This window comes from Cryptomeria japonica, chromosome 7 (assembly GCF_030272615.1).
Source record: "Cryptomeria japonica chromosome 7, Sugi_1.0, whole genome shotgun sequence".
NCBI lineage: Eukaryota > Viridiplantae > Streptophyta > Pinopsida > Cupressales > Cupressaceae > Cryptomeria > Cryptomeria japonica.
In genome coordinates, this window is record NC_081411.1 from 234850318 (window position 1) to 234871399 (window position 21082).

A 21082-nucleotide genomic window follows, 5' to 3' on the forward strand; every position below is an offset into this window, starting at 1 on the left:
TCTCTAGGATTACTTTGAAATCTTGAAACAATACATACTGCATTCATAATATCAGGTCTAGTTTGTGTCAAGTAAAGTAAACCTCCTATCATAGATTTGTATCTAGTTGGATTAACAGGTGTAGTTTCATCTGAGATAATTTGTCATTTGTAGTCATAGGTGTGCTTATCGGTTTAGAGTTCTCCATCCCAAATTTCTTTAGTAACTCTTTCAAGTATTTGGATTGACTCAAGAATATACCTTTGTCAGTCTGTGAAATCTGCAATCCTAAACAGAATTTTATTTCTCCAATCATAGACATTTCAAATTCTTGCTGCATTTTAATAGAAAATTCTTTACATAATCCATCTTCTCCTCCAAAGATTATATCATCAACAAATACTTCTATAATCAAGATGTCATCATTAGTTATTTGGTAATATAAATTGTTGTTTGCATTTCCTTTAGTAAAACTAATCTTTAAAAGATACTTATCCAATCTTGCATACCAAGCTCTTGGAGCTTGTTTTAATCCATACAGAGCTTTTCTTAACATACAAACTATATCATTGTTATTTTTCAAAGAAAATCCATCAAGTTGTTCAATATAGACTTCCTCTTCAAGATCTCCATTCAAAAATGCACATTTAATATACATTTGATAAACTTTGTAGTTCTTGTGTGCTGTAAAAGCCAAGAATAATCTGACTGCCTCAATTCTAGCTACCAATGCAAAGGTTTCATTGTAATCAACTCCTTCCTTCTAAGAATATCCCTTACACACTAGTCTTGCTTTATTTCTAACAACCTTACCATCTTCATTAAGTTTGTTTCTAAATACCCATTTGGTTCCAATTATATTTTTATCTTTAGGCCAGGGAACTAATGTCCAAGTGTTATTTTTCTCAATTTTTTCTAATTCTTCATCCATAGCTTTAATCCAAAATTTATTTTCACATGCGTCATTAATAGATGATGGTTCAATTTAAGAAATAAGACACACCTCTTCATTTGCCAATCTTCCTCTTGTCATAACTCCTTTAAATTTATTTCCAATTATCTAATCTTCAGAATGATTCAATCTTACATACCGGGGTATCTTTGTTTGTTGTTGTTCTTCAATTATTATGGAATCCTCCGATGGTACCGGGGTAACTAGATCATCATTCTGTACCAGTGGATTTAGTGTAGGTGCATCTGTCACAATTTTTGTTGCCAGTTCAGAGTCTATATACCTTGTAGTTCCTCTGAATTGTTCATCAACCTTTACATTTGTACTCTCAACACCTTTCTGCAATCTCTTGTTAAAACATCTATATGACTTGCTCTTAGATGAATAACCAAGAAATATTCCTTTATCACTTCTAGGATCAAATTTGCCAATATACTAATCTCTTCTGATATAACATTTACTTTCAAAAATTCTGAAATACTTAAGAGTCTGAGTATTACCAAACCATAGTTCATGAGGGGTCTTATCAATTTCACCTTTGATGTGAACTTTGTTGAATGTATAGACCATTGTACTAACTGCTTCTCTCCAATAAACATGTGGCAAATTTGCTTCTGATAACATACTTCTTGCTGCATCCAAGATAGTTTTGTTTTTCCTTTCAACAACTCCATTCTATTGTGGTGTCCGAGGTGCTGATAGGTGTCTTCTAATTCCATTCACTTCATAGAATGTATTAAATTCCTTATATGTGAATTCACCTCCTTGATCTTATCTTAAACTTTTGATTTTCTTACTGATTTCATTTTCAACCATTGCTTTGAATAGTTTGAACTTTCCAAGTGCTTCTCATTTTTCTTTGCGAAAAGTAACCCAACACATTCTAGAATAGTCATCAATGATTAGCATGAAATATCTATGACCTTGTAAGCTTTTAGTTCTAGCTAGACCACATAAATCAATGTGAATCAAATCAAGAGCATTATTAGATTTTTCTCGAATACTTTTGACACTAGCTCTAACTTGTTTTCCAAATTGGCACTCCTTACACATTGTATTCTGAGGTTTGACAATTTTAGGTAAGTCTCTAATTGCCTTAGTAGTACTGATCTTTACCATGCAATCAAAGTTTACATGACAGAGTATCTTATGCCATAACCAACTTTCATCTATATGTGTAATCAAGCATGTCTTTTCACTGTTATTCAAATGAAAGATATTACCTCTAGTCTGATTACCGATTGCAATTTCCAAACCAATTCTATTCATGATTTTGTATTTTCCATTTTAAAATTGTAACAGAAATCCTTTATCAACTGCATGACCAACACTTAAAAGATTATGCTTTAATCCTTCAACATAGTAAACATTATCCGTGTTATGCTTACCATCAAGAGATATTGTACCCTTACCTTTGATTGAACAAGCTTTGTCATCTCCAAATCTTACTAAACCTCCATTGTATTCTTGAAAGTTCAAGAATTTACCTTTGTCTCCTATCATATGATGTCGGCATCTTGAGTCAATGATCCATTCATCCTTCACTTCAACTTTAGCTGCTAGGGCTTGTTCTACCAGTTGAGTAGTAGGTACCGATTGATCTTCTATTATAGCAACAAAAACCCATCCATTGTCTATTGGATCCTCATCAGAATCATCAGTCACACCTTCATCAGCAATGTAACAAGATTTGTCTTTATTCTTCTTAAATCTGTATCTCTAATATTCAGGATTAGGGTTGTATGTTCTTCTATCTTCTTCTCTTAGTCTAGCATGTCTATCAGGGCATCTTGAAGCCATATGACCAATCATATTGCAGTTAAAACATTTAAACGGTGCTTTACCTACATACTTACTTCTAACTAGACCTTTAGGCATTTTCCTTGCAAATAGTGCTTCAAGTTCTTCATTTTCTTTCCTGCTCTCTTCAAGTTCTCTTGCATAAAAGGCTTTCCAATCAGATTTGTCAAATGATGGAGCAGATGATGTTGATTCTTTAAAGGCAAAATCTGTCCTAATAGTAGCAATAGGACCAAATTCCTCAATTTCAAAAGCTGAAAGTTTCCCAATCAATGTGTCCCTAGTTACTGATGTATTAGGCATTGTTCTCAACTCATTTATAGCAGTAACCTTCATTTTATATGCCAGTGGTAATCCTCTTAAAACTTTTGAAACAATTTCATCCTCACTTAAGGTTCCTCCACAACATTTATTACCCAAAATAATTTCATTTACTGTTTCCATAAAAGTAGAAATCCTTTCACCTTCTTCCATTTTCAGATGTTCATAGCTGACCCATAAGCTTTCAAGTTTTGCAATTTTGACTATGGAATCTCCTTCATTCAGTGTTTCCAAATGATCCCAAATAGCTTTAGCAGTAGACCTATTTGATAGTCCCATGATTTGTTGATCTGATAATGCGCATAAAACCAATATTTGTACGTGGAAACATAAACACAAAGTCATCCACAACACATAAAACCAATATTTGTACGTGGAAATCCTATTAGGGGAAAAACCACGGTGGAAAACCTTACCCACAATCAGATGATACTACTACAGATAGTAAGTGTACATAAATGGGGTCTGCACATGTAGAAAGGCCAACAACCTAGAACTCACTGCTCAAACACAAAATCGGAGTCACACTAACTATAGTTGGATGGTTAAATCCAATAAGAATGTACTGCACAAAATAGCATCTTCATATGCTAGATTCAGTACCGGTGTAATGTTGATATGCTTTCACAAAAACCTAGCTTCACCTTCAAATGATGTCTGCGTGTATTGCATTGTTTAATCCTGCATGTACCTTCACACAATTCTTTTTCGCACTCCACACTTGATCTTACAAATAAGATCTTACATTTATACCATAACCTAAGACTAATTTTAGTAGGTCGGCTCTACAAGATATTACAATAAAAAACATTTTACAAACAATATAATATCTGATGCAATAGCTGATTGAACATGTCCTCTTAATGCATTTACAATAATAATTAATCATCTTCATAGCGTGCCATGCTGATCTGGAAAAGATAAACCTACCGATGTAACCCTAGATAACCCTGGACCTATTTGCCAGTAAAAGCAAATATGCAAATATGAATATACCAATGATCAATTCTTCAAAACAAAGTGTCCACATGATGTCTTTGACATTATCAAGTGTTTTCCATATCATTCCAGGTACCAGTGAACATTATATCCTGTCGGTGAACCATATACCAGTAACTGTACAATAGTTACTTGCTTGCCAGTGAATGCTGCTGGATCTCCAAAGTGCTAGTGTTTTAGTAGGTGTTGACATCAATGACAAAACCATACCAAATTACCAACATTTCATACTTCCTTTCTTTCCACTTTCATTATGCACTTTAGGAGTATTTATAGCCTTGATGTAACCATCAAATAAAGTGGTGTTTTCCTCACTCCTAAAAGCCTTTATCGGTGACCCCAAACCTAAAAGTTTCATAAAATAATTTAGATGGGAATATGTCCTGAATTCATGGAGCATACTTATATATACTACTTTGAATAGGAAAATATACACAGACTAGGGTTCCCATGACCAATGCCCAAAATTTTTGACTTGGAATTTTGGTACATGTTGTGTGTGAGCCTTGCTCCATGTGCTTTTCTTCTAATTTTGATAATTGACTATTATGTATTTTATTTTTATAAAAACACACCAATTGATTCATATATAATTGTAAACAATAGACTTCAAAATTAAATAAAAATTTGAATTCTAATGGGACACTCTACAAAGATAAATAATTAACTCTTAAATTGTAAAAGCTGACTATTTTTTCATGCAAACTATACAATTGTTAGAAATCTCAAATGTATAATCTAATCTTTTTAAATATTGAAAAAGAAGAGTTATATAGACATAATGATGATCAACTTGTAAGTATCCTATCTTTATTCGGTATGTTTCTTGATTTATATTCACATTATATATTTTCATATTTTCATATTAGTTATATTGAACTTTCTCCCTTTAGAATAGCTTTGCTTCTTGCACTGATTATAATTATCTTGTTTGGGGTATTTAGGTGTAGACATATAAAAATGACCATTTTCCTAAAATGAATATTTTATGTTCATTCCTCTATTTAATGAAATCCAATTTATTTGAATCACTCACATTCCTCTATTTAATTAAATAAATTACTCAATTTATTTAAATTAAATTCACTAGACCTCTTTTACCATTTAATGGGATAAATCATTTTTATTCAATTAAATCCCTTCTATCCACTTTTAATTAAATTTAAATTTAATTAAATAGTTTACCCTAACTTGAATAAATCTAATTTATTCAATTTCCCAAATTGCAACCAAATTGAATTAAATTAACTTTATTTCAATTAAATCCTATTATTTCTCCATCCACTTGCAAAATCCTACATCTCCCACTTGCCTCCTAAACCCTATTCCTAATCCCCTTCTAGACTCTTCTAATCACTTGTAAATTAGCCTAACCCATCTCCTAAATATTGTCACATCCCTAAAAAAGGGGAAGTCACTTCTCACACCCTCAAAGTCTTTGAAAACCCTTAAAGGCTTCAACAGCTTAACTTTGAAAGTCTTCCAAACCATTAATGGTTAACTCAACCCTCCAACATGATTAAAAACTTTCTCTAAACTCAAGCTCCATGTAACCCAGGGGTCTCATCAAGCATTTATTGCTTTGACCATGGTTATTCCTTAATTCTTTGCACAAGAGTTTATCCTTTGGGTAAAAGCTTTATCCAATGGGTAATCCTAGCCTAACCTTAACCCTTAACCCCTAAGGTAACCATGAGGTCTTCTCAAGTATTTAATGCTTCTTACATCTCCTCTCAACCAATCCTATGTTGCCAATTGTCACCATTTCATTGGTGAAAATTGTGAACATGGATTGAGCAATTGTCAAACTCAACCCTTGATTAACTATTTCAATCCTGGCCATCCATTGCCCTATTTTTTCTATAAATAGAGCTCTCAGTCCACCATTTTCATATATGAAAGCTCTTAGTATCATACTTATACTCAAATTTTAACACATTTAGTCTCTCTTTGCAAATAAGAATTAATCTAATAATCATTTTAGATTTCTTCTTTTATCAATAGCTTAACCATATAACTAGTATATCATGTTAGGATAATATTACTACTAATCTTGTCTTCTTATAATCTAGTTCATTTCATTTGTAGGATCATGCATAGATAGGTTTCATTTTTATGTTAAAATAAATCAAAAGCATCCCTTGTTCTTGCATTTGTCGTCCCTAAACCACTTTGCTTAGTGATCTGAGAGCAGAGAGATTGGTTTGAGGGACCTTGTGAGATAGAGAACCATGGAACCAACCTTGGGAAGCTGATTCATCCTTCATGACTCCATAGCTTGCATCAAGAAGTCCTATGGGTGTGTGGACAAGTCTCTTTGGGCTTCATTTTTCATATTTTAGGTTCTATTGACCAGCTTTTCCCTCATACATTTATGGCGCCCACCATGGGGCCCGACCCCTATATCATATCAGTTTTTGAATCTAACCACTTTTGCAGGTACGCAGGAAAAAGGAATCAGGGCATGGAGCATATTGTGTAGTGCATCTCACTAACATTATATTGCATCCTATATTATGTTTAGCACATGGGGTGTATACTATAGTGCATATGGTTCTTAACTTAGTGCATAATGTTTATTAACCTTTTCCTGTAGGTCTCGATGCGGAAGAAACACAGAGCAGCACCTCCGAAACACAAAATATTGTATCAGAAACACAAAATAACACATCCGAGAAACAAAGTAGTGCATCTCGCTCATCCTATAGTGCTTACAGTCTATTCTGTAGTGCATCACAGATAGAAAACAGAAAACTAATTTATAACAAAAATTAAAATTTAGACTTGTGGAAGTCCACGAAACTCACCTTTTTGCTAATTGATTGACTAGTTTTCTGTAGGTTACTAACATTTTGATTTCAAGTTTTGAATCTATTCTATTTAGGCTAGAATAAAAGTAGTTTAAGTTTTTACTAACTTTTCTAAGTTAGATTAAATTCAAATTTCTTCCTTTTCTTGTTTAAATAAAATTGAACTCACCTTTATTTTGGGCAAATGAAAAGAACAACAAATAAATCTTTCTTGTTTTCTTAGGAGAAAAATTTTTGTTTTTGGGCTCTAAAAAGAACAAGACAATCTTTCTATTTTTGCAAAAAAGGGCTTAAAAATAATTTCACCATCCTTTGGTGTATAAAAGGATCCATTTTAGGTTTTAGTAAAGTAAAGAATCACACAAAGTCCAAAGGTCATTTGAAACCAAAGAGGGAAGACCTTCCCCTTTGGATCGATTTATTTTGTTGACCAACAATTGATTTATTTTGTTGACAAAATATCGGATTTACTTTGTCGACCCTTTCTTTTCAAAAGATCAGAAAACCATTGCCATGAAAGGTTAAAATAAACACCATGTTTTTCTAGAGCAACATCTCCATATAGATCTTATAAAATCATTGACTTGAAAGATAAAAATAATTTTGCTTTCCTTGTCTCGAAAGTAGAAGGTATATGCTCTCCCCTTAACTGGGTGATCAAAAATCCAAACTACTCTTACGCTTTTAGTCATTGCAGCATTTACATCCTTTAGCAGACCTGCCTTCCCAAGGAGTTGAAAAACTCTTAAAGCCATTTATGGCCGGTGTGAAGGGAATGACCTAAGTGGGAAACGGCTTTGATGCCAAGTGTTCCAACCCACTATAATCAAAAGTGGAAAGTGATGAAAGTCCTTTTCAACGGTTGCACGCAGCGATTAGCCTTCCCCCAGTATCCTTGAGATACGTAAAGCCTTTGTTCTAAAGGTTGGGAAGCCTCCTAAGGGAGTTGATCATTGACGGCCAAACAAGAAGCCTAATTACGAACCTTAGAAATAGAAACTTTGAGCTAAGTCAGTAACCAGACATTTGTAATATCATAGTGCAAGCCCAGGGAAGAATCTGCCCCCAAGATTACTCACCATATATCTCCCAAGATAACTACTCAATTGTGAATTAATTCACTTTGAGTTAATTTCTAGGAGAAGGCAAAAAATGGGTGCCCTCTAGGGGGTGACACGATTGTTTGAGTTGATGGGGTATCGAGACTAGTGGGCAATGGTATTACTTATGACCCTTGAATAAAGAGTCTTTTTGAAGTGTATTCTTTGTAACCAAACCTATTGAAACATTGGGGATTTGAACACATCCTCATAGAATATACACTTATTGATTACATTAGGCAAAAATGGTTATGTATTTTGTGCTTTGTTTGCATTTGTTACTTCAAAAAATCATCCATCAGCATTAAAAACTTAAGGCAAAACACCAAAATCACAGAAAATAATCAAACCAAGGCAGTTGAGCGTGTAAGAGAAATATCTTAGTGCTTATCAACCATACCTTAGTGCATCTAATCTTATCCTTAGCGTGTCAAATATTCATAGTAGCGCTTCACAAAAATTTAGAAACAACAGTAACAATTAGCGCGTCTGAAAAACAGCCTAGCGCGTTGAAGCATCAGCTTAGCACGTGGAAGTCAAACTTTAGTGCATAAGGTATAGACATTAGCACATCAGCGGCTCATATTAGCATGTGATATTTTGAAAAAAAATCAGAAACCAAATTTACTATCAGAATCAGTTAGCGTGTAGACCATGGTAGCTTAGCACGTGGGGTATTTTCCTTAGCGCATTGAGAAAATTTTATAGCACATAGGGTCTCTACTTTAGCGCGTGATCAAAACTAGAAAAACAGGGGGCAAAACAGAGATAAATTTTAAAAATTTTGAAAACATTTTTGGAAACCTCCTTTCATCAGCTTCATTTTCATCAAAACAAAATATCAAAAATAGAGTATTTAAAGCTATTTCTAGAGAAAATTTCTTGTCAAACAAAAGTTGTCCAACATCCAAAACTAGTTACACAATAAACATATATATCCTATCAAAATCAGGAAACATCATCACAAGTGACAAATAGGTCCTTTCTTATCTTACAAATTTTATCCCAAACACACTTGTTCAAAACCTCAGTTGTCAGATCAAGTTTCCATATCGGGAAACTTTATCCATATCATTTGGCACACTTTGTCATGAAGGGGCATCTAAACCTTCACTTTGATAAAGTAAAACTTGACTTTTCAAAACAAGATAAACTGAATCTAGAACAACTTAAAGGAAACCATTAATCACTTATGCATGACTAATCCTCATATTCTGAGAAGAAAGAATATTTATCATAATACTAAGTTGAAGAAACAACAACCAAGTTTTTCCAAATTTGTCAAAATAAATAAATTTTTATACATCAATCGTCAACTCTTCAAATCTCATCGAACATTTCTTCATCACGTATGACTCTATATCCAAAACAAATCCAATGAATTTAACAAAGAACCTTTGAAGACTAGAGCATATTGTCAAAAATCCACATTTAGTCAAATCATAAACCATGGAGGAAAGATCAATCCAACATTCTTTCCCGATGAGTGCATCACTTATAACGTCCTAAGGTTACCACCACCATCCCTCGAATATTTTTAAAAATGCCTATTGTCACTTTCTCTCAACAAAGAAAAAAAAGCAAGGAACAAGAAGAACCCAGTATGAATCAGAGGTTGTCTAATCCTTTTGAAGGTCTACATCTAGAGGATATAGAAATTTCTAAAGAACTTCTTCAAGAATGCCAAGAAAGTACTTCATTCCAAAAACTTGTGGAAAGACTCATGTAAAATGATAAAGAGAAATACCTACTCATGCTCACAAACAAAGGATTTAAAATTCCAGAGGACCTTGACACAAGCATTTTTCAAACAAGATCTCAACATTACGAATATCAAGAAAGACAAAGAGAAGAAGACGCACGTGACCCTGAACAAGATATTCCTAAACAAAATCTACCAAAGAAAAACATCCTCGAGCAAAACATACCATTCCATACACCATTTCAACCAAGGATTAATGCAAGGGAAGAAGTCTTCCCTTGGTAAAACAATGCGCCTTTGGTTGCCCTTACTCAACAAATGCAAATGTTACAAGGACAAATGCAAGACATGCAACAAGGAACAACAGTATGGTATTCACTAAATGAAATTTGTCCTTATCCATTTGACAGAAGATTGCACATGGTCCCTTTTCCTCCCAACTCAGATGTTCCTAAATTTAACAAATACGATGGGAAAAGTGATCCCCATGATCATGTTAGAGAATTGTGTACCATGAGTCTTGAATTCGCTCATGATGACACCTATTTGATGAGGTTATTCCCAAGAAGTTTGGGAGGACAAACAATGGAATGGTTATCAAAAATCACACCTCTTGTCAGATCATTTGATGAACTAGTCAACAAATTCATAACTCAATATTCCTATAACATTCAACATGCTATTACAATGCTAGATGTTTGTAATACAAAACAGAAAAACAATGAAACATTCATGGTATTCCTTCAACGTTGGCGGCGTATGGTTTCATGATATCCTCAAGATATTCCTAAAAAGGAGAAAATGGAAATTTTCATCGATAACTTGAATAGTGAGATGAGTTACAAGCTCAAGCTCCAATGCATACCATCTTTTGCTAAACCGATTGAAAATGGCATTCAAGTAGAAGAAGCATGTGTCAAGAAAGGAACGCTCAAATTCTTCAAAGAAGGAACAGGTTCATCAAACTACAATAACCAAAACAACAACTTAGACAAATCCAGATTCTGGACCAGAAACAAAAACAATGGAAATGAAGGAGGTAGTGAACCACATGATCCAAAATCTAAACAACCCGTGCTTGCCTTATCAGGAAATCCTCAAGCTACAAAGAACCCCAAGGATGCTAACAAAGACACTAACACTTATGCACCGAATACCAATCAAGGTCAACCCAACACCAACAACACCAATAACACCAACAATGCTCAAAACAATCACACAAATCGAGGACGTAATAAAAATTCATGAGGTAACACCACCAATTTTCAAAAAGATGTCTACACACCACTAGGTCAATCACTGGAGTCAGCATTTAGAGAACTCTTGGCAAACAAAATTATCTATTTACCCATGATCAACAACTATGAAGCACAAATCAAACCACCTTGGTAGAATGACTCACACTTTTGTGATTTTCATTGCAACAAAGGTCATCAAACGAATGATTACATAAGATTCAAAAACATTGCTCAGGACATGATTGATAGAGGTGATTTAACAGTGGATGGTCCCAAGACAAATGGTGATCATGGAGCCTTTAAGAATCCTCTTCCAAACTACAACAAAGATGGAGCTTCAACTTCAAACGATACCTGTGGGGCTCGTATCAATCACATCTACAATAACACCATCAATCATATAATAGCTGTAGACAATCATGTAAATGTCATCACAGTCTGAGACTAGCATAATCATGAATCTGTCAATGTAACAACTAGAGCTCAAAAATATGTCTTGAAGGGACATACCTCAACAACAAACACTACACCCAAAATTCAATATGATTTAGTCAGCCAACTGCGCAAAACTTCTACTCAAATATCTATACTAGAGTTACTGAAACTTTCGCCGAAACACAAAGACATATTGGAACAAGCACTATTGGAAATAAATGTACCTCAAGATCTAGATGCTGACAAATTCCAAGCCATGGTCACTCATAGGATAGGGCCTCATAATCTCACTTTTTTAGATAACATCCCATTAAGCCATCCACATAGCACTCCTCTCCATACTAAAGTCATCGTCTATAAACACCAAGTAAAATGAGTATTGATAGATGGAGGAGCTGGACTTAATATATGTACCTTATAACTTATCCATGCATTAGGCTTCTCAGAGGAGTCTATTGATCCACACAAAAAAATTACTATAAAGGCATATGATGATGAGGAAAGATCCTCTAAAGGAACAATATTTGTACCGATTCAAGTTGGACCAATACAAAGAGATACTATGTGCCAGGTCTTAGACACAGACCTCACATACAATATCTTATTAGGTTGACCCTGGATACATGAAATGCAAGTAGTGCCTTCTACGTATCACCAATGTGTCAAATTTCCCTATATTGGACAAGAGGTCTCTATATATGCTGATCACAATCCATTTCAACATTGTAATGGAATGGGGGTAGCCTAGGATAGTTTGGTTCCACATAATAGAGAGAAATAGAAATCCTCAGCGCTAGATATTCAACAAGAAAATTCTGAATCATTACTTGGAGATTTCAAACAGAAAATGTAGGTCAAAGAAGGCATGGGGGAATACTCTTTGGAACCCATGTGTTTGGCTAACTTACCAACATCACCCAGATCTCATGGATTACCTACAACATCAACACAATAGGTAACTCAACCCATCACCAAATTTGATGGTACATTCATCCAACTCGGGACTCTAACACATGAATCAGAGGAAAAGGACATCCTTAGTTGGCTATACAAAGATGAAGAAGAAGATAGTAGAGCAGCTGCTCTAGAAATAGTTATACCAACACACCTATATGGAAAGGGCTACTTAATCATGCAACAAATGGGATATAATGACATAAGACCTATTGGAAAGCATAAAGAAGGAGTCATTGAACCAATAGACCTTCCTTCATAGCTCAGTAGAGACAAAACAGGATTGGGCTTTGAACTCACTCTCTTACCAAGAAGGACACCATGGAAAAATCCAAAACCTTAGTGGAAAGCAAAGAAAAAGTACAAGGAAGAATCCTAGCAAGAAGAACTATTTGAATCAATAGAGACAATCCGTAAGGAGCCTTAACATCAAGAAAAGAAGCAACATCAGGGAAAGCCCATCATTCACAAGAAGGCAACATCTACAGTAGTAGCTCATATTCAAGCACCAATATCTAACAAAGTAGAATCATCTCTTGATACCATTATTCCTCCCCAAGGAGGGACAATATATGAGCAAATACAAAAGGCAGAAGTAGGATCCGACACAGAATCAGAGAAAACTATCAAACTGGTATCAATCATTAAGGACCTATTCTCACCATACAACATATTAGTTCACAACACTAATTGAATTTGGGATGATACCTCTGAAATTGATTCCAATGAATATAAATGGGGTAGCTATTCTAATATTACTGAGGATATTTCTGGAAATAGTAGTCATACACCCATTTCTAAAGAAGCATGTAATATAGAATATCAACCACTTGAATTTGGTCCACAAAATATCTATGACGACATGGCAAATGAGCAGTGACATTATGAGCAAGTCTATACAGAAAATGATACCATCAAAGACCTTGACAAAATCCTTGACTCCTTTAACACCAAAACCAATCATGATGAAACCTCCATCCTGACACTTACAGTAATAGAACTTGATCCACCAAATGATTCCTTACCCCTTGTCTTTCCTGACCTCATAGACAGGGATGAACACGAAATACCTGATATACCAATTTTCTCAAATGATGAATCTATTACTCACTACCTATGTATCATTAACCTAGAAATAGGCTCTACCAATCAACAAAGTAATGATGTCTGCAACCAAGGGAGTGCCAAGTCTCTCAGTTGCAAAAATGAACTAAATAAAAGATTTATGGCTGAAAACTAGTCAATGGCAGCTATAGATCACAAAAAAGTAAAAATAAAGGATGCATCTGAGGGTGAAAACCTTTTTAAAGAGCCTAAAGATGGGAGACTTGACACTCTTCCTGAACATTTTCATGAGCGATCACCCATATTGATTGAGCCAACTCAATCAATCAACATTGGTACTATAGAAGCAGCCAAAAACATACACCTGGCAGAATCTCTAACAGAGGAAGAACGATCAGCATTTATCAATTTTTTTAAAGAACAGCAAATCAACTTTGCTTGGTCATATGTAGATATGCCCAGAATTGATCCACACTTAATCATGCATCACTTGTCCATTACTCCAAGAGTTAAACCAGTTAAGAAAAAACTACAAAAAATGAATCCACAGATGGCACTCATGGTCAAAGTTGAACTAAAGAAACTATTAGATGTCGGATTCATTCGACCCATCGACTATGTAGAATGGATATCCAACATAGTACCAGTATCGAAAGCAAATGATAGTATCAGAATATGTACTGACTTCATATATTTCAACAAAGCCTATCCAAAGGTAGACCTCATAGTAGGCCATGCAATGCTCTCACTAATGGATGACTTTTCAGACTATAATCAAATAAAAATAGCCCCAGAAGATCAAGATAGAACAATGTTTACCTGTCCTTGGGGAACGTACTGTTGGAATGTTATGTCTTTTGGCTTAAAGAATGCAAGAGCTACTTATCAATGAGCAATGACAACAATCTTTCATGACATGATGTTGTTACTACTTATCAAGTTGCCATTAGTTTTTTATCCAAAGTCATCTTATATACTCTAGTCGGTTACTAGTACCAAAACATTCAATCAGTATGCATAGAATAGTTAGCTAAAGAAGAAAGTATTCATAGAGCCCAGTATTCATCGAGCTGTCTACCGAGCAACATTCCATGTCTACCAAGTAGAAATAATGATACACCGAGTTGATATACATGGAGTGAAATGAGTTACCAGATTCATTGAATCTAGACACACATGGGAAAACATGTTACAAGATCGAGGAACATAGAACCGTTATCACATTGGAAATTGCACTTAAAGATTGTGTATGATTTTGAGGTCATCTAACCAATGAAATATTTTGTATAGTTATTCATTCGATAAATCATGTTTGTAAGATCGAAGCAATGAATCAGATCACCAACATAAGAGATCTATTTATACAACATGGATTAAGGATAAAAGTGTGACAGAGAGAGATACAAAGAGGTGTATGAAGCAAGACATGTGTGATACATAAGAAACCATTGAATGTTATGACTATTACAGAGACACAGAGGTCACCAAGAAGGATTTCAGAGAATAGTCAAAGAATAGAGTAAACATAAGGGTTTACCAAGTTATTCTATGGGTTATCGAGGTATGCTATATGCAAGGTAATCTCATTTTGAGCACATAGAATCTTCTATAACATTCCGGATGTAAAGTTGTAGATATTTGTAAAGATTTAATTGTAATATTTTGAAGTTGTAAGAGAAACCTTTAACAGGGTAAAAGACTCTAACAAAGTCTATAAATTGTAAAGCCTTTAATCAGGTGCGGCATTTAGTTTAAATGTTGTAAAATCCTTTAGCAAAGTAGATCTAATGATCTTGATACTCCTAACAGGGTAAGCTATCAGAAATAGATGAACATGTAGCTCTAACCAAGCAACCTTTATTATTGTAGTAGTGAAGTTGTGGGTGCCATCCCCACCACAATTTTTCTCTCTAACCAAGAGTTTCTGCGTAACCAAAATATATGTGTTATGGAGTGAATCATGTATGATTGTTATTTATTTGTTTTAGCTTTATGTTATGTTACAACAGTTTTTGGTTTATGCATAACAATAAAGATATTGTTTAAGAAAGGATTTGGAGTATTGATTGACCCCTCCCATCTCAGTACATTAGCTTTCCATATTGGGCCTAACAATTGGTATCAGAGCTTGAATCTTGGAAAAAGGTTTAACAACCTAAAGAGAAAGATCTTATCAATGGAAGGCTATAAAAAATCTTGGAGAATTGTGTATCTGCAAGAAGAGTTGGGTCATGCTAATAAAGTGATTGTAGACATGCAAAGGCAAATGCAAAAATCATTAAAAGTTAGAAGGAGATTATTTGATGATTTGCAGGACTCTCAAGAGATAGTGGAACAAATTTAAACATCATCTGAGAATAGTATATCTGAAGAGACTGAAGAGATGATTGGACAACTGAAATAAAAGAACAAAGCACTGACTGATCAGCTAAAAGCAATGAAAATAGGACATGAACATTTCAGCACACAGATGACTGATAATTTTGATGCACTAAGGACAGCTGAGGATAAAGTAAGAGATATAGAAAGAGAAAAACAACAGCTTGAAGCATTAGTATCTGAAAAGAATGATGAAATCACAAGGTTGACCAAGATTCAACAAAATCTGTTAGATCAATTAGGATATTAACATCATGAAGCAAATCTGAAAGATGATGAGAATCAAGCATTGAAACTTGAAGTATCAAGGTTGACCAATGAACTTAAAACATAAAAGAAATCTAAGGAAACACTAAAAAAGAGTTATGAAGCATCAAAGATGTTGGATGAGCAACTGAATACAAGAAGACCCAACAAAGATGCAGGACTCGGTTACAAAGGAAAAAACTCTATCAAGAAGGGAATTCATACAACCGAGAGAGGAGAATCATCAAAGAAAGCTGGAATTAAGAATAATATCATAGGAAAGAAGCCTATTTGCAACTACTGTGGAAGTCAAGGTCATACTGCTAACATGTGCCAAATCTGAAAAGGTAAGCAACCAAATGTCACTAAGTCTAATCGTTATTGTCACAATTGCAATAAATATGGCTAGACATCTAATCAATGTAGGACAAAGATTTTTAACAATTATCAGAAGGTAAAATTCAAAGGGTTTTGTAAAAACTACAATAGATATGGACATAGTACCGAGAAGTGTTGGCTTAAGCAAAAGAGCTATATGTGGTCTGCACACAGAGAAAATGCTAGAGGTTATCGAACTCACATAGATCTTTACTGACAATATTCTGCAGTACCATGGGATTACAATACAAGGATATGGTGTGAATGTTGTGGAAGATATGGACATATAAGTGCCAACTACTTTATAAGGTTTAGAATGAACAACCGAAGATCATGGAAAAATCCTGGTATGGCATGTTTTCATTGTCACAAAGTTGGACACTTGGCTAGAGACTACAGAGATCAACCTAGAGGAGACACTCAGGAAATAAAATGCAAATTACAGATGATTTAGAAAAAGAAGTAAATTGTGTCAAATGAAGAAAGCACCTTACCTACCGAGTTAGGTGCACCTATTCTAAATTAATCGGTAAAGGTATGAAGGGACTACATTCTCTCAAGGTTCAATCTTAACAGGTCCTATTTTATTATGTACTTAATTCAAAATCTGCATAACTAAGATGTATTAGTAAGTTGAAATTCTATCAAAGTCTTTTAGAGCACTATACAGGAAGCCTGTCAAGTTGGTGAATACAAGAAGCCTATCAAGTCGGTAAATGAAGTCTGGCTACTCGGTTAAAGCACAAAAAGGAAAGAAGGTCTAGTGGAACTAAGTGTATTTAATATATTTTACCTAACCTGCATGGAGCCCGATAAGGTATATTGTGTACTTAAAGCATTTACGCAATCATTTTACACTTACCAAGTTTTCAAGAAAGTAGAGCAAAGTGATTAAGAGGTGATCAAACCTCCTCCAAAGCAAAATTCAAGGTATTTACATCAATCTCAATGCATTGTTAAGCTAGTTTACCGATCACATCAAGTTGTTATTATCTGCTAAGTAGAAAGCATCTGCTGTTTGAAAGTCTTCAAACCCTAAGTATCTTTTGTTTGTATTTATCTGAAATCTGTAATGGCGCGTAAGATCCAGAATCCCGTTGTTGTTGAGAACATCGAAAAGCCCTCACTAAAATACTCTTTAACTCCCAAAATTGCATCTGAACCGGATGACAAAATTGCATTCTCACTCATCCTAGATAGAGTTTTACTAGTCAAGGATGTGAGATTCTTCACTAAGTGTCGAGTTGAAGAACTAGGTCATGTTGAAATCAAAGACACATATGATGAATTGTGTACCAATGGTAAAATGGATAGCAAGTATGAGCACATTAAGATCAAAGGATTGACTAAAGCCCTAACCTATCCCTGTGTCTTCAAACCCCAGTGGATCAAGTTTGTTCTGAGCAGAGTTCATGATGACTTAATGTGGCTAGAAGAGAAACCGTTTAAGATCACCAAGGAAATCATTCATTTGGTCACCGGTTACCATATTTATGATCATGTCCGAGCTCAAAAAATGATATCACGGAAGGAATTGATCAGTTTAACTGGAGTAGAATCTGATTGCAGGGGACTGAAACTGAACAAATGTCACAGATGCAGAGCTAAAGTTTTCCATTAGAGTAATAGGTTATTGTTTCTTCCAATCAGCAAGGGAAAATAGTGTACCCTATGTAGCAGTAGACTTAGCATATAAAATTGTGAAGAAAGGCATAAAAATTGATCTATGTGAGGTATTATTGAAAAACCTGTTTGAGAATCTCAATACCACAAGGAAGCCAAAGAAGAACAATTCGGCTAATACACTAAAGTTTGGATCACTGTTAATATGCATGTTTTTCTATTTTGAGAAATTCTTTCCATTAGTCAGTAAAGTTGTTTGGGAACTACACCGACCAGTCACCCATCAAATCAATGACTTCATCAAGAAGCTAGGTAATAATTTTAGTGATATTATGTATGATTACTTTGGCAAGTTTCAGGAAAGGATGCATAACAGGTACCGGATTCCACCCAAGTTAGTGGAGAAATACAAGGATGACATATGTTTTGAAGTAGACACTGATTACTACTATGTTATTGCTATGGAACCAAGAACTCAATCTTTGCCACCTATGGGTTATGAAATTGATTTTGACATCACACAACATTAGATAGATGAATTTCTTACATTACCAGGGCATACTACTGAGCTGAGGTATGGAACATATGAAGAAGTGAAGGAATGAGTAAAAGTGAGAATTGTAGTAACCAAGGCTACAAGGAAGGCAACAAAGATGATAATGTTGGTATTTTGGTATGGTTTTGTCATTGATGTCAACACCTAATGAAAACAAGCACTTTGGAGATCCAACAACATTCACCGGCAAGCAAGTAACTATTGCACAGCTATTGGTATATGGTTCACTAGCAAGATATAATGTTCACCGATACCTGGAATGATATGGAAGATACTTGATAATGTCGAAGACATCATGTGGACACTTTGTTTTGAAGAATTGATCATTGGTATATTCATATTTGTATAGTTTCTTTTATCGAAAAATAGGTCCAGGGTTATCTAGGGTTACACCGATAGGTTTATCTTTTCCAGATTAGCATGGCACGCTATGGAGATGATTTATTATTGATGTAAATGCATTAAGCCGACATGTGTTAATTGGTTAATTGCATTGGATATTATATTGTATGAAAAATGTTTATTGTAATATCTTGTAGAGCCGACCTACTAAAATTGGTCTTAGGGTATGGTTTAAATGTAAGATCTTATTTGTAAGATCAAGTGTGGAATGTGAAAAAGAATTGAGTGAAGGTATATGTGAGATTAAGCAGAGGTATACATGAAGACATCATTTGAAGGTGAAGCTAGGTTTTTGTATAAGCATATTAGCATTACACTGGTACTGAATCAAGCATATGAAGATGCTATTTTGTGTAGTACATTCTTATTGGATTTAATCATCCAACTGTAGTTAGTGTGACTCCAATTTTGTGATTGAGTAGTGAGCTCTAGGCTGTTGGCCTTTCTGCATGTGCAAGCCCCATTTATGTACACTTACTATCTACAGTAGTATCATCTGATTGTGGGTAAGGTTTCCCACCGTGGTTTTTCCCCTTAAAGGTTTTCCACATACAAATATTGGTGTCATGTGTTGTGGATGACTTTATGTTTATGTTTTATGCATTAATCTTTACCAGTATAGCAATTTACTGTTAACACTATCTACCAGCATACTTAACTGGTTTACCGGTATTAAGCGTCAAGTTGGTTAATTGGTTTTTGGTTTGAATTTATTAGACAACTGATTCACCCCCCCTCTCATTTATCTCCAGGACCTAACAAATAAAGGCATTAACAGAGAAATTTGGAGAAGTTTCTTCCTCCACACCTATCAAGGGCACTATAGTAATTACCAAAGAGGAATCTAAAACCCAAGAGGTAGCTATAACATTGAGCACCGAACTGCCTAAGGGAAAAGTGTTGAAAAGAAAGAAACATGATACATCAAAAGTATCACCGACTCCTCCAGCAAAGCGACCTAACACAAGAGCATCTGCAACATCACCGAGTAAGAGAATAAAGAGTTTTGCCACACCAAAGGTAACAAAAACTTACAAGAAATCTACTCGGAGACTCATTTTGGCAAAAGAGTCTAGTGACACCAAATCTGAAGATGCAAGTAAATTTCAGTTTGTCAAGAGCAAGAAAGAAAATGTACATAGTGTTGAAATTTTTTGTGCTAATCTAAAGCAATATGGTAGATTTGGATCATTCAGATATGTAAAATAAGAATCCAGATTTGATGATTAAAAGAGACAAATAGAAGAAGTTGTCATTTGCACACTATTGAAATTCCATTTGGTCCCATTGGAAGTATGTAGATCTCTTCCAAATAAATTATATTTGCATATTGACAATAGATGGAAGTATGCAATGGACTTAGAGAAACAAATGAGAGAAAGAAGTTTGGTACATCTTTTCCAAGACATGTTGGTAGATGAGATCACCAAATATCTGAAAAAACTGCCACACAAAATTCCTAGTCAAGCAAAGAGCCTTGAAATTGATGAACGGACTTTACTTGGATGTAGAGAATGAGACCAAAGAAAAATGGTAGGAAATATTTTGAATCAAGAATGTTGGTGAGCAAGCTGAAGTTGAAATAGTTGATGTCACCAAGAAAGATCCTGATATCACTGAGCAAGACCCTACTGACACCATACAAGTAGATGAAGATATCATGGATACAGAGGCACTGAAATAGGAAATGATAGAAGGGAATGCTTATGCCCAACTTGTATCTCGTGAATCAGTTTTGGAGCAAGTTCAGCCCTGTCCTTTGGTCAATCAACTTATCTCAACCGAGGTCCCTTAGGATATAGAACAAGGCACCAAAGGTCACAAGTATACAACAGGAGAAGGTACTTCTCAAGAACAGATCTCTCAAGCTCCATTTAACACTAAAAATGTTACAACCGAGACACCAAGCTCAGAGACACCAAAGAACACTACAAAGGCTAAAGAAACTGACCAAAGTGTTGTCTCTACCGAGCAACCTACCAAGGGTCAACAAGCCTCACAAGCCATTGTTTTAGTCCAACCGATGAAAGGTAAAGAAAAGAAAATGAAAAAGTATAGTTTCAAATTAGATTTGTCAAAACCAACAGTGTTGCCCAATGTCGATATATCCAAATTAAAGGGGCAAGAACTAATTGAATTCGGT